This window comes from Gymnoscopelus braueri (genome assembly GCF_963280865.1).
Source record: "Gymnoscopelus braueri genome assembly, chromosome: 3".
Classification (NCBI taxonomy): Eukaryota; Metazoa; Chordata; class Actinopteri; order Myctophiformes; family Myctophidae; genus Gymnoscopelus; species Gymnoscopelus braueri.
In genome coordinates, this window is record NC_137612.1 from 37,207,860 (window position 1) to 37,220,634 (window position 12,775).

Here is a 12,775-nt window from a genome sequence, read left to right on the forward strand (position 1 = left end):
ATGCATAATTGCCTGACACAGAAGGCATCACTGACTCTGCCATTAACCTAATAATAATATCCAAAGTAGATCTACTTGTTTGGGTTTGAGAGCTCTCTCTCTCTCTCATTTTCTAGAATTTAGTATATGTGAAATCTTTTATCTGGTTGGACGTTAAATCTCTGTTTTTCAAGGCAAAGGGCCCTTAGCACGCTGGCTAATTGGGGCGATACGCGTGTCTAAACACTTCTCTCCCTTCTAAACGTTAAAAGGCCAGAGACTATGCAGTCAAAACAAATATTTCCACATTTATGGCCAATGCCCAGTTGACTAATTTTTTTTTTTAGATATCAGCTTTTATCTAAAATTCCTATATTAATTAATTCAGATAGATATCAAACATATCACATGAAACATATTACAGAATAATAGACCTGGTTGTTTTAGGTTTGAAAGCCTCTCACTCATAATGTCAAATTTATATCCGTTTGTATGTTAAATCTCTGTTTCTCACGGCTGAGGGCTCCATTATCATCACGTGGAATTTGCTAACAAATGGAATTTTCATCACTCGGGCATTTTCGCTACATGGAATACAAATCTCACCCTTCTAGACGTTGACATGCCAGAGATTAGGCAGTAAGAACAAATATGTTCACATTAGTTATCGAATATAGTTTTCCAGTCTTCATGGCTCTTTCCTCCATCTTCACTTGGCATACGGGTCCATTTAGTTATGCGTCTTTGACAGTGATCTCCACTGGGCTGGTGGGTCCCAGTGTTCAGTGGCTCTCACGTGCAGCATGTCTCTCTGTGGCTTTGTCCTCCTGCTGTGGCAAAGTCTCTTGGTGTGTGACATGGTGTCGAATTCGTCACCTTCGCTGTTACATGGTGACATTGTTGGTGCTGCTCTCATGGCTGGTGACCACGCACGCTCTGCTGTGGAAAACGCATCCTCTGCTCCTTCCCTCTGGCACTTGAAGCTTGTGGTTTCCTCCTTGTTATCACAGACAAAGTAGATCGGTCTGCGAGGTCCCAATCGTGTGTAGACCTTGTTGAAAAAGATCATCAGAAGTTGATTCTGCTTGCTTCTGTAGTGGTCTCCTCTTTGTCCTCCATCGTCTGGATCTGGTCCGGATCTGCTTTGAGAAAATCTTTTTCCCAAAAAGTCCTTCACCCTTAAGTTCTTTTGATCAAGTATCCATAATCATAATTAGTATGATGATGAAATATTGATCCTGCCGACAACGCCAACTGTTATAGAAATATTATATTCCATTCGGGTGAAGTTGTAGACCATTTATTAGGAAGATGTCAGCAGAGCAAACAGCATACACAGATCCGTAGAGCCAGGCCTCCTGGCCTGACCAACCACCCCTCGGGGCACAAGCCTCTCAAACCTCCTCTACCACAGTTCTTTATACTCCACATTGTACCAAAGAGGCTATTCTAAATGGTCTTATAAGGTATGGACTAAAGATCAGAGCGACACATACACAGTCACACAAATACACATAGCTGACACAGTGAGAATAGCATGAAGGATTCAGATCAGCTGTTCCATTTACAGCTGTAGGTGAGTTAGATTTAGCACATTCATGTGTAGAGTGGTTGACTAAAGACCCCTGCTGTGAGTTTAAACCTCCTTAGTTCAAATACAGTTAGATAGATACATAGATTGATTTAGAACAGGTTGGCATTCTGAAATAGCCATTACAGTTCCTATCTAGACTTCTTCAGGCCACTGTGTTGCATCAATATGCCTGGCAGGCAGATAAAGCCCATCTAAGGCCTCGAAGGGGGCAGCCTTACCAGTCTAATAGAGCAAGGGATGGAAGACAAAAAAATCCCTCCAAGAGCCAATTTACACGCAAATAAAAAGGAGAGAAGAGAATTGAAGCCTCCCACGCCAGTTCGACTTCAAAGAGAACTTAAGGACTGTGCTTGTGTATTTCTCTATCCTATCTATATAAAGCAGTTATTCCTGCCACTCACTGTATTTTTTTAGGATGATAATATAGCATGGAAGAAGAAGGTGGTGAGCCAGTGACCGAAGCCACTCTCCTAAAAAAGGAAATGGGAAGTTAGAATGTGGCTTCGTTTTCCTTTTTTTTCCCCGACAACCACACAAGTTGTGATTTTCGGTCGGGAAAAGACTGGCAATTAGTGAATTGGGTGTTGCCACGTAAACGGGTGGATACATAATGTGGGAAAAGCATGGAGCCGTAAAGCGTAGACAGGCTGAACAAAACAAAAAAGGACGGGTTATGTTTCTGCAGCCAATCTCATGCACGTGCACACACACACACACACACACACATTTTGTAAAGATTTAATGGACACCATTTTGGTAAAACCTCTTACACTACACGGTTTTGGTAAAACCTCATAGACTATCCAGGAACACGGACACCCTGTTCCTGCACTAACGTCCCATCTCGAACATTTCACAATGCAGGTAAGTGGTTTGATGCACCGTGAGGGAACATTTTCAGCTGTGAATTAGGGATTTCAGTTGGACCATACACTTAACAAATAAATGGACGAAGGGAGCCGCAAGGTCACTCATTGGTTTCTATACCCATTGGGTAAAAAGTAAAACCAATGGGCACAACAAAGGGCACTGCTCACGTGGTTATACAAAACCCTAACCTCCCGAGTCCCACCACATTTAACTGCCTGGAATCTCTTCCTTGTCCTGCAACTTCCAATTTAGGAATAGGAATCGCATAACACCACAATATACCATAACAAAAAGCAACACTTAAACCCCAACATCCCTCCCTAGTCCCTATTCTGAGGGGAACGTTCGCCCCAAATTAGCAGATCTACATGCTCACAACGCGCCGCAACACGTTGTGAGCATGTAGATCGTACATTTTTGGCGAAGAGATTTGGTGTACAGTGAAAAACGTGTGCCAAGTACAGTTGCAACTCAGGTCCTTTTGACTAAGAATAGAGGGTTTAAGTGGTTAAAAACACAATTAACTGCATCCTAGTCTCACCAGATGATCAGAGATCTCCATCAACTACTACACCTGTGGACTGCTAAATTCAATAGATGGGCTAGAACAGTGGCAAGAACGGCCGCTGACAAACATGCTGTATGCTGACTAGGGGTGGGACGATATATCGATACTTCCTCCCGCGATAAATAATCGATATACTGCCGAAAAATATCGATATATATATTTTTTGTGATACGTTTTTTTCCCCGACTCTGTATTTGTGTGATGATGATTTTGAACTGTTTAGTGCTATTTTATGTGTTTATGAATTGAATACAAGGACTATCGTGATATATCGTTGGTGAAATTTCATGCAATATATCGTGATATCGCAATATATCGAATATCGTGATATTATTGTTATCGAGGGCCTAATATCGCCAAAGATATCGTATCGTGAGATACCCATATCGTCCCACCCCTAATGCTGACTGCTGACTGAGAACAAGTCATCGTTCCAATATGGACGGCCCTCGATTCTTCACATTGGTTCTGCAATGCTGTTATTTATTTTTTTATAATTTCCCCCCAGTTTTAGCCCAGACTTTGAATGTAGATGTCAGCAGACTATCAGTAAGGGGAGATCTCTAATCGTTTGGCTACTTGAGACAAACTGCATGCTGACAAAATGTCCCAGTTCTGTGAGCAAATCAGTGAGCGTGTGTGAGTGCGTGCGTGTATGTGTGTGCGCATGCATGAGTGGGGTGTGTGTGTTGTTTGTGCGTCTGCAACAAATGTATTTGTGTGCATGTGTGTGAGAGAGAGAGTAAGCGCTTGCTGATTGTCCGTTCTGTCCGATCCCCCCATCCTCTGCACCTTTTGGCAGAAGAAGGCAGCTCTCTGGAGGGACAATGAGAAAACATATCAATCTCAATTGCCCCAGAGAGCCGCGCTGGAGAGACACCGAGGCGCTGCGCAGTCATTTCACAGCCATCAGCCATCATTACCTGACAGGACGCTAAAGGTCTCAGAGTGGTCATATAGCCCTGACCCGAGGGTGAAGTAATGACCCGGACAGAGGACACAATCCCATCATCAAATATGGAAACCTTGTATGTCCAAAACCGTATCTTTTTTTTCTTCTTCTCTTCTTTAAAACATCTAAAAATAGTGAAAATAGCTGATCTACAAGCTCACAATGCGTGAAATTGCTTGTAGATATAGTTAGTTATATTCAGTTACTTTTGTGTGACACTCTCGTATGGTGAATTGATTGAACATAAAAAGCTGAAATATGGAGATACAAGGTTTCTGCCCGACAGCAACGATATCCTACTTCCTAATACCACTCTATCACATCTGGCTGCATCCTTTCCTTGGTTCAATTTCTCTCTCAAAAGCAGCACACAACGCCCCCCCCTACCCCCACACACATATACACACACACACACACACACACACACACACACACTGAACATTCGCAGAAACAGTCTCTAAGTGCTTACAGTAGTATATGCAATCCAACAAGCATATAATTATATACTGTACACAGACACACATGCACACACAAACACACAAGTGTACTGATCCCTTCTCTACTGCTTTCAACATCCTCTTTATCATATACACAGAGGCGCACACACACACACACAAGCACACGCACGCGCACTTCAGCTCGAGTAAACATCTAATCCTCTTCTGCTTTAACCCATTAAGACCGGGAACGCATCTGTGTAGCGAACATTTGTAACTCAAATCTTTGCTTCTGGGGGTCCCTCGAACCCGAAAAAAGATATATTCAAAGATTTGCAAAAATGTTCAAAATTTTTCAAAAATAGCACTCAGTGAGCTATGAGCTTGTAGATCTGCTATTTTTGAATAGCCAAATAAATCTTAATGACACAGGTGCGTTCCCGGCCTTAATGGATTAATACATCTTCTTCTAACCTCTGCTCCCAGCCTGGTGAGTGTGTGCTCTCCCCAGACTGTCAGAGGAGGTTATAATGACAGGACCACTGCAAGGCCAGAAAGGAGTGAAACACACACACATACTGTATATACACACACTAACACACACACCTCAGATTAAAGAAATACTGTCACATCTTCTAGAGGTAAACCCTACTGCCTACTGAAGTGTGTGTACCACAACAAATAAGGAAATGTCCACTCTTAAGCCTGATTTATACCTCATATGACCAGTGTGGGGCATTACTCCTTTAAAAAGTAATAATATTATATTACTTATTACTTGGTATCAAGAGTAATAAGTTATATTACATATTATATTACAAATTACTTTTGCTACCCCCGCCCTTTTTAGAACTGAATCCCAATTTATTATTATTATGTAGCAAACTAATTGCGTTCATTGTAACGCAGCAATGCAGAATTACTTGGAACGGCAATATGTAATAATATCACTGTTTTGGCAATTGTAATAAGTTACACTACTCATTTCTGGGGAAAGTAATGTTACAGTAATATATTACTAAATAATATGTTGCTGCCCAACATTGCATATGATGCATGCTGAAAATAGAAAATCTATTCTGACACCATCGTACTAAGGAGCACTTCAGACACGTGTTCAAAAACACACACACACACAACAACCCCCCCCCCCCCCACACACACACACATGCACACACACACACACACACAACACACACAAACACAATTACTCCGGAGCATGGACATGGTAATTACGACGCAGTGAAAGAATGACAGGAAACGGTCCCTCCCTCCGTATCCAATCAGGGATTAAAACGAGAGTTCGGGGCGGCCATCAAATCTCTCATGTCATTAAGGCCGGTGGATCCCAGGGGGGTCAGCCTCGGGTCAAGTTCAACTGCACTCTGGCCAGTTTATTTCGTTCTTCATTACCGACGTGGCCGAAGGCCAAGACGTCTAGAACAGGGCGTGTGTGACTGGACTGTACTGTACTGTACTGTACGTCTGTATGTTCACCAGACTAATCACAGCTCATGCCACTATGGCTGCACGAGCAGGAAATGGTCGTGCAGCCATGGACCCTGGGGAAGTGAAAGTGAAACGTGTGGAAGTTGGATCATTTACTTTTTTCTCGGGGAATATCTTAGTTAAGCAGTTTCAACGTGGTGCCCCCGTGGTGTGCCCTGGGCATGTCACTATGCAGTAGCAAAAGCAGCATTTTGAAAAAGTAAAAAATAAACACCAAAAAAATAAATAAAAGAAATAAATGGTGGATCCGAACCCACACCGCGGTGGTGGTCCCGTTTCCTGTCATCAAATATTTTAAACAATTATGGTTATTTTTTAAATCGAAAGCGGTTTAAAAAGTATTTATTTAAATTATTATTACTATTATAATTATGTAATTAAAAACATTTAATCAAACTTTTTAAACATTTAAACTTTTTTTTTTAATCGCTATTTTTGTGACTTGTCGTACACTGAAGTAAACAGGGCATACAGTGGTTAAACCAACATTGTTCTTATGAAGCACTTTTGTATAGATTGTAAGTATTTCAGGATCGATCCCATGCATTTGGCCATATAGGACACCATCACTGGACTAGTCAACCTGCCACAAGCAGGCAATTTGTCAATGCCATCCCCATTATTCCTGCATAGCGCGGCTTCCCCACTGAACATTGCATTATGATATGCGCCTCTTTTGTTAGCGGACCAAAGATTAATTAACCCATTCAATCCTGGAACGCATCTACAAATGTCTTCTAAATCCTAACAGTTTTCTGAAGAACTATTGTGTTGCTGTATCAGTGGTTTTCTCAAACTTTTTCATGTCAAGGGCCACCCAAAATTATATGTATTTGACCACGGACCCCCCATCTCAAAATAGTTTGTTCCAGGGACCCCCAGAAGCACAGATTTGAGTTACAAATGTTCGCTTTAAAAATATATATATTCAAGGATTTGCACAAATTAGCAAAAATAGCAGATCTACAAGCTCATAGCGCGGCACTCGGTGCCGCGCTATGAGCTTGTATATCTGCTATTTTTGAATAGACAAATGGTTTGAGTGGTTACACAGATGTGTTCCCAGTCTTAAATGGGTTAAAGATTGGACGGACGGGCCAGGCAGTTATTAGACTCCTTTCTCCTTTGCCTTGATGAGGAAAAAGGTGATTAGTGACGCTATTTATTCCTTCCCTTCATCAGCATCCATCCTCTCCTGGGCTGGGCTGAGTGGTTCTACATGAGTGTACTTCAGAGCTCTGCTTCATATTCTTGTGCGCCAAAGGTTATGATTCATGAAAATAAAATAACAAGTAAGAGTCACGGTTTGATTTAGCTGCTTCCCTACAACAGTAACTCACCGCACATCTTCTCCATACAGTACATAGCAGTGGGAGATATCAGATATGGACTAATTAAGATGTGTTTGTCGAAATGCCTCAATATTGATATTGCGATGATACTGTGGGGCTGACAAGTTGTACTTTCATAAATATTTGGACAATGACGTTTCTGATAAATAATCATCAGTAATTCCTGTATAATAGCTGTTGTGGATATAAGGCAAATAATAGAACAGCTGCAACAGTCAGGTAAATTCAGAGAATTGCATCACTTTTCTGTAATACAACCTTAACAAAACCGAACTCTTATTCCGTTATTCCAATATGTTGTTGGCACTGGGTAAAATTAAAAAAATATATATATGTTGTTACGATATACAAAATCCCAAATTATATCTAATTTCATGTCACAATATTGACATATTTCCCAGCCGGAAATCTCTCGCTTTATAAATTCTTCCTGTCTTTGCTGCAAATAAATAAGCTATGTTTTAGTTATAACTTATACTGTGCATCTAGCATCACTTTCACACTTAACTGTATACTCTACAGATACATACAGAGAGAGAGAGAGATTTTTATTCTGTGGTCTGTGAGCAGCATGATGGAGAATGGATCAGTACAGTCTGGTTGCTTGTTGTAGCATTTGGACACCAGAAGGAAAGAGAGATGAGATTAACAGAATCATGAGAGCTGCCAGTCTGGCAATGTGAGCAGACCTCTATCTGTCCCTCTCTCTGTCTCTTCCTGTTGTTGGTACAAGTCTTTGACATTCATTGTCTTCTCCGTTTCTGTGTGCATGCGTATTTTTTCTGTGTGTGTTTGTGTTGTATCTCTCTCAGTATCATTTCCTCTCTGTATCATCACACACTCACCCACACACACACGCGATGTGTGTGGATACAGATGTGTGTGGAACAGATACCATTTATGCTCAGGCGCTGGCAAGAATAAGGACAACAGACAACACTTTCACGTAACCGCTGTACGCCTGCCAACACAAATTAACGAGCTCAGTGGTCACTGCGTCTTGTACAATGATTTACAGAGGCGGCATCCCTTATGTGTATACAGTATACACTTAGGATTTCACTGATTGGTCAGTTATTAACAGCCCTAGGGCTTACACCCCTTTGCACGTACTACGATCAGCAAACACAAGTTGGCTATCCATCCCTTCCCCACAATGCTCCATACCACCTCTCTTTCCTCCAGGCACCCAGGCTGTGGAATGACCTTCCTCCGTATCGAAAGTGACCGGTTTCTAGCAGAGGGTTTTAACCCATTAACTCATTCACTGCCACTGACGTAAAAAACGTAATTTGTCCCGTTTACCAATCCTGCCACTGACGTTTTTTTTTTTTTTTCAAATTTGACCCAAAGACCAAGGAGATATGATTGTTTAAAGATCTACACTCCCATCCACTTCCTTGTTAACTTAAAACTTAAAAAATCTGTATCTCGGCTCCTGAGTACTTTTTTTTTTAAATGAAAAATCTCTGGCAGTGGGCAAACGCGGCCAGCAATAATTGTGGCAGTGAATGAGTTAAGGCCGGGACAGCATCTGTGTCATTTTAGATTTCATTGGCTATTCAAAAATAGCAGATATACAAGCTCATAGCGCGGCACCGAGTGCAACGCTATGAGCTTGTAGATCTGCTATTTTTTTAAAATCGTGAAAATTTGTGCAAATCTTTGAATAGATATTGTTTAAAGCAAACATTTTTAACTCAAATCTTTGCTTCTGAGGGTCCCTGGAACAAAATATTTTGAGATGGGGGTCCGCGGCCATATGCATACAATTTTAGGGGTCCTTGGTTTTTTTTTCAGAAAACTGTTTAGAAGGATTTAGAAGACTTAATGGGTTAAACGAGTATTGTAACTGTATACCTTTGTTTACCTTTAGGCCACCTACTATATACTTTGCTGCTATAACCTTCTATATAGCAGGTGGGTGTGAGTCTGCAGGAAGAAATATCAGCTGAGCTATTTGTTTCTGCCTGCTGTGCCATAAAATTGGTGTTATGAAACAGGAGCCATCCAATTACAATGTTCTTTGTCTCGGAGAATTCCCTATGATTTCTCGCCTCAAAAACTGTCCAATAACCACACACAGAAGCAACCCTTTGCTTAATGTGTATAAATACACATTGCATGGACCGAGCAGAAATGAAACACAATAAATAAATTGTCTGGTAAATTGATGTAGCAGGGAAAGCAGCGTTATTGCAAATTGAAATAGTGACAGAGAGAAACATTTCTCCTTTTTAAAATATACTTCAGACAGAGAGAGCACAAAACGCTGCAGGGATACAGCAATTCAGCATAGACGCACTCTGTAAGTGATATTTTATTGTTACAATAAGTGTTAAATACCGTAGCTCTATGCAGTATTCCCATAGCAATCACTGCTATAGATTGTTTGTGCTGTAACAGCGGTCTCTCCGACTCTTTTAGTGAAGAGAAAATATATTTTCAGGTCAGGATACCAATTCCATCCAATCAGGAGAGGGAACTCATACAGGATGCAGGATAAACAAGATAAATTGGAAGTGATTAAACAGAAGAATGAGCAGACAAAAATTGGAAATTGGAATACTGCAAAATTGAAGATGATAAATGGGTTCTCTCTCCTCATTGGATGAAATTGGTATCCCGGCTGAAAATGTAATTTCTGTTTGCTAAAAACCTGGAGAGATGAGGAGACCCCTGTTACTAAACAAATACCAAAAGATATCACTTTTTCACCACAGCATATTTCAAACTACAAGTGAATTATAGGAGCAAATGTAGCAGGTGTCCATAGGGCTGTCACGATTACAAATTTAAGTTGACGATTAATTGTCATACAAATAATTGTGGTTAAATCAGATTGCCTTTATGGCTTTATAATCAAAAATTGCACAGGGCAGATATGACAAATAACTTAAATATATAAAGAAATTACTAACATTTAATAATTGTATCCTTTCAAAAAAAAAAAAAAAAGCTGATCTACAAGCTCACAACACGAGTTGTGAGCTTGTAGATCAGCTATTTCTGCTCTTTTTAAATTTCTACAATTATGACGATTACGCAAAAACAATTGCGATTATCTCAAATGATCGCGATTAGATGACTATTATTATCATAATAATTGTGACAGGCCTCGGTGTCCAACCACCTGTTTTGACACTACCAACCCACCAGTAGGAACACCACAAACACCATCTGCAACAGCAACAACAAACAGGGTTCAAAGTCTAAAACACTTTCTCCAGACTTTCTGTGGATTAGGCCGACGTGGAGCAAACAGCAGGCTGTAGTGAAAAAGCTTTTAGCGTCATTCAATAAAGCCATTTACTGGCACTTCATACCTTATTGCCACTTAAATCTGTCAGAGAAAAAAAGCAGCAACAGTCTTAACGACTGCATTACCGACAATTGCTGAAAGTAATTCTAATGGTCTAAGATTTGGTTCAGAACACCAGCCCTTCTATCCAATTAGGCCGACTAGCCTTTGAACACCACCTGACTGGATCTAATCTTGATTTAGATATCCCACCTCAGTGAAATCCAATGGAGCATGCCGTGGTCGAGCATCCAGACCACACAAATCCCTCACCACCAACTGGGTTGAGTGTGTATGTGTGTTGTATGTACAGTATTGTATAATATACAAATGATGTGTGCGTGTTTGTGTGTATACTATGTGTATGGCTACTTTTGTTAGGCAACAATATACATAAGGAAAACAAATATGCTACAATATATGTTAAGGACACTGTCATCTGGCTTAACCCATTAATACATGAGGCGAGTCTAAAAATGTTTTCTAAATCCTAACAGTTTTTTGAAACCCCCCCCCCCCCCCCAAAACAAAAGAAAACTGCGATAAAAAATAAAAAAAAGCAGATCTACAAGCTCATACTGTAGCATGGCACTCGGTGCCGCGCTATGAGCTTGTATATCTGCTATTTTTGAATAGCCAAAGAAATCTAAAATGACACAGACGTGTTCCGGGTCTTAATGGGTTAAGTAATTTGTGTGTCTTTTGAGCCTTTATTGACAGGTAGAGAGACAGTTAAAATGGAGAGAGAGAGAGAGAGAGAGCAAATGGTTCGGCAGGCCGGGAATCGAACTTGGGACTCATGTGGTACGCGCCCTAACCACTCGGATATTGGGTCGCTCAACATTAAATATAGCTTACAGCAGCAAAGAATGTATGTAAGGAACTTTGTCTTTTTCCCCACAAAAGCACATTTCCTCTTAATTTAAAGTGAGAGAGAGAAGTTAAATGAAATGTGCCATATCTGAAATATATACGTTTATTATTAGTACTATGGCTCGTCTCAACCGCCATGGCCAGAGAACAGATGAAGCAGTACCATTGGGCAGAAAACGGTTGGTGCAGTACCTCTGGCCAGAATACTGTTTGCGTTGGTAGGAAACAATTATCTCAACTTATTACACGGCTTGGTTGAATGCTCGATTCTGATTGGTCAGTCATCGGTCATTATTTCTTGATAATGACCGATGAGCTCTATAACGGACCGCTGTGTAATCAGAGACTCAGAACACCTGCCTGTGCCAACCTGCGCTGCTTGGTTTTATACTTTATCCAACATGACAGCCATGTAAACAAACAACCAATGTCATTTACAACTAAACGTTGCTCTCAAGAATGTTTTTGAAAACATTTGAAGTGAGAAATAGACGATGCAATAACCGAAAAGTGATTCTATTTGATCCACTGCACTTCCTTGTTTATCGTGGCGCATCGACGGGGGAATACCAAAACGCTCGCCCCAAAATACAGTCGCCCCGGGGCAAATCCGGCGGTATTACAGGCAAATCGGCGGTATATAGAATGGGGGGCGAGTGTGTTTTGGGCGAGTTTTTTTTTTCTTTTTTTTTTTTTTCGAGGCGAACTTGTCCGCCCAGCCCAATACTTATGGAATACTTTCATTGCCGTAAGCAAGGAAATACTTCGTTTTGTTGTTACTTTTGAGTCCATTTATTTATTTATGTATGTAAGTAGCCGTGTAATAAGCGGGATAATGCATGGGGAGGTAGTCATTATTGAAATTTAAAGCCCTTCAGGGTGATAATGCACCTCGGCTCCGCCTCGGTGCATTATCACCCTGTCGGGCTTTAAATTTCAATAATGACTACCTCCCCATGCATTATCCCTTGCACAGCACGCACAACACAAAGAAATTAAAAGACTGGCTGTGTTTCATCTCAGTGTGACAACTCCATTATTTCACTATGATGAAAGGCTCTACTAACATAACCAATTCAGTTAGAGGGACATGAGCTTTGTCCGTGGTTTTAAGCGGCTCAGACCGAGCTAATCGTTTCACTGACCTTGGTAGTTTTACATCCAACTGCAGTACTAAGGTGAGGCTGAAATTGCTGTAATTATTCACATCCAGTGTCAGAGAGCAGGTACTGAACGGAACCCAAACACTAGAGAGTAGTTGTGCATTATTATCTTCCGTGTGTGTGTGTGTGTGTGTGTGTGTGTGGGGTACATCCTAGTGTTTGACTCTAATGAGTCAT

The 12,775-nt window shown here is 40.9% G+C and overlaps 1 protein-coding gene across 1 annotated transcript in view; it reads right to left on the reverse strand.

Moving 5' to 3' along the window:
- The window catches only part of ppp1r16b (protein phosphatase 1, regulatory subunit 16B), a 147,574-nt gene that overhangs the window by 94,899 nt on the left and 39,900 nt on the right, over window positions 1–12,775 (reverse strand). The gene's annotated exons all lie outside the window — the stretch shown is intronic.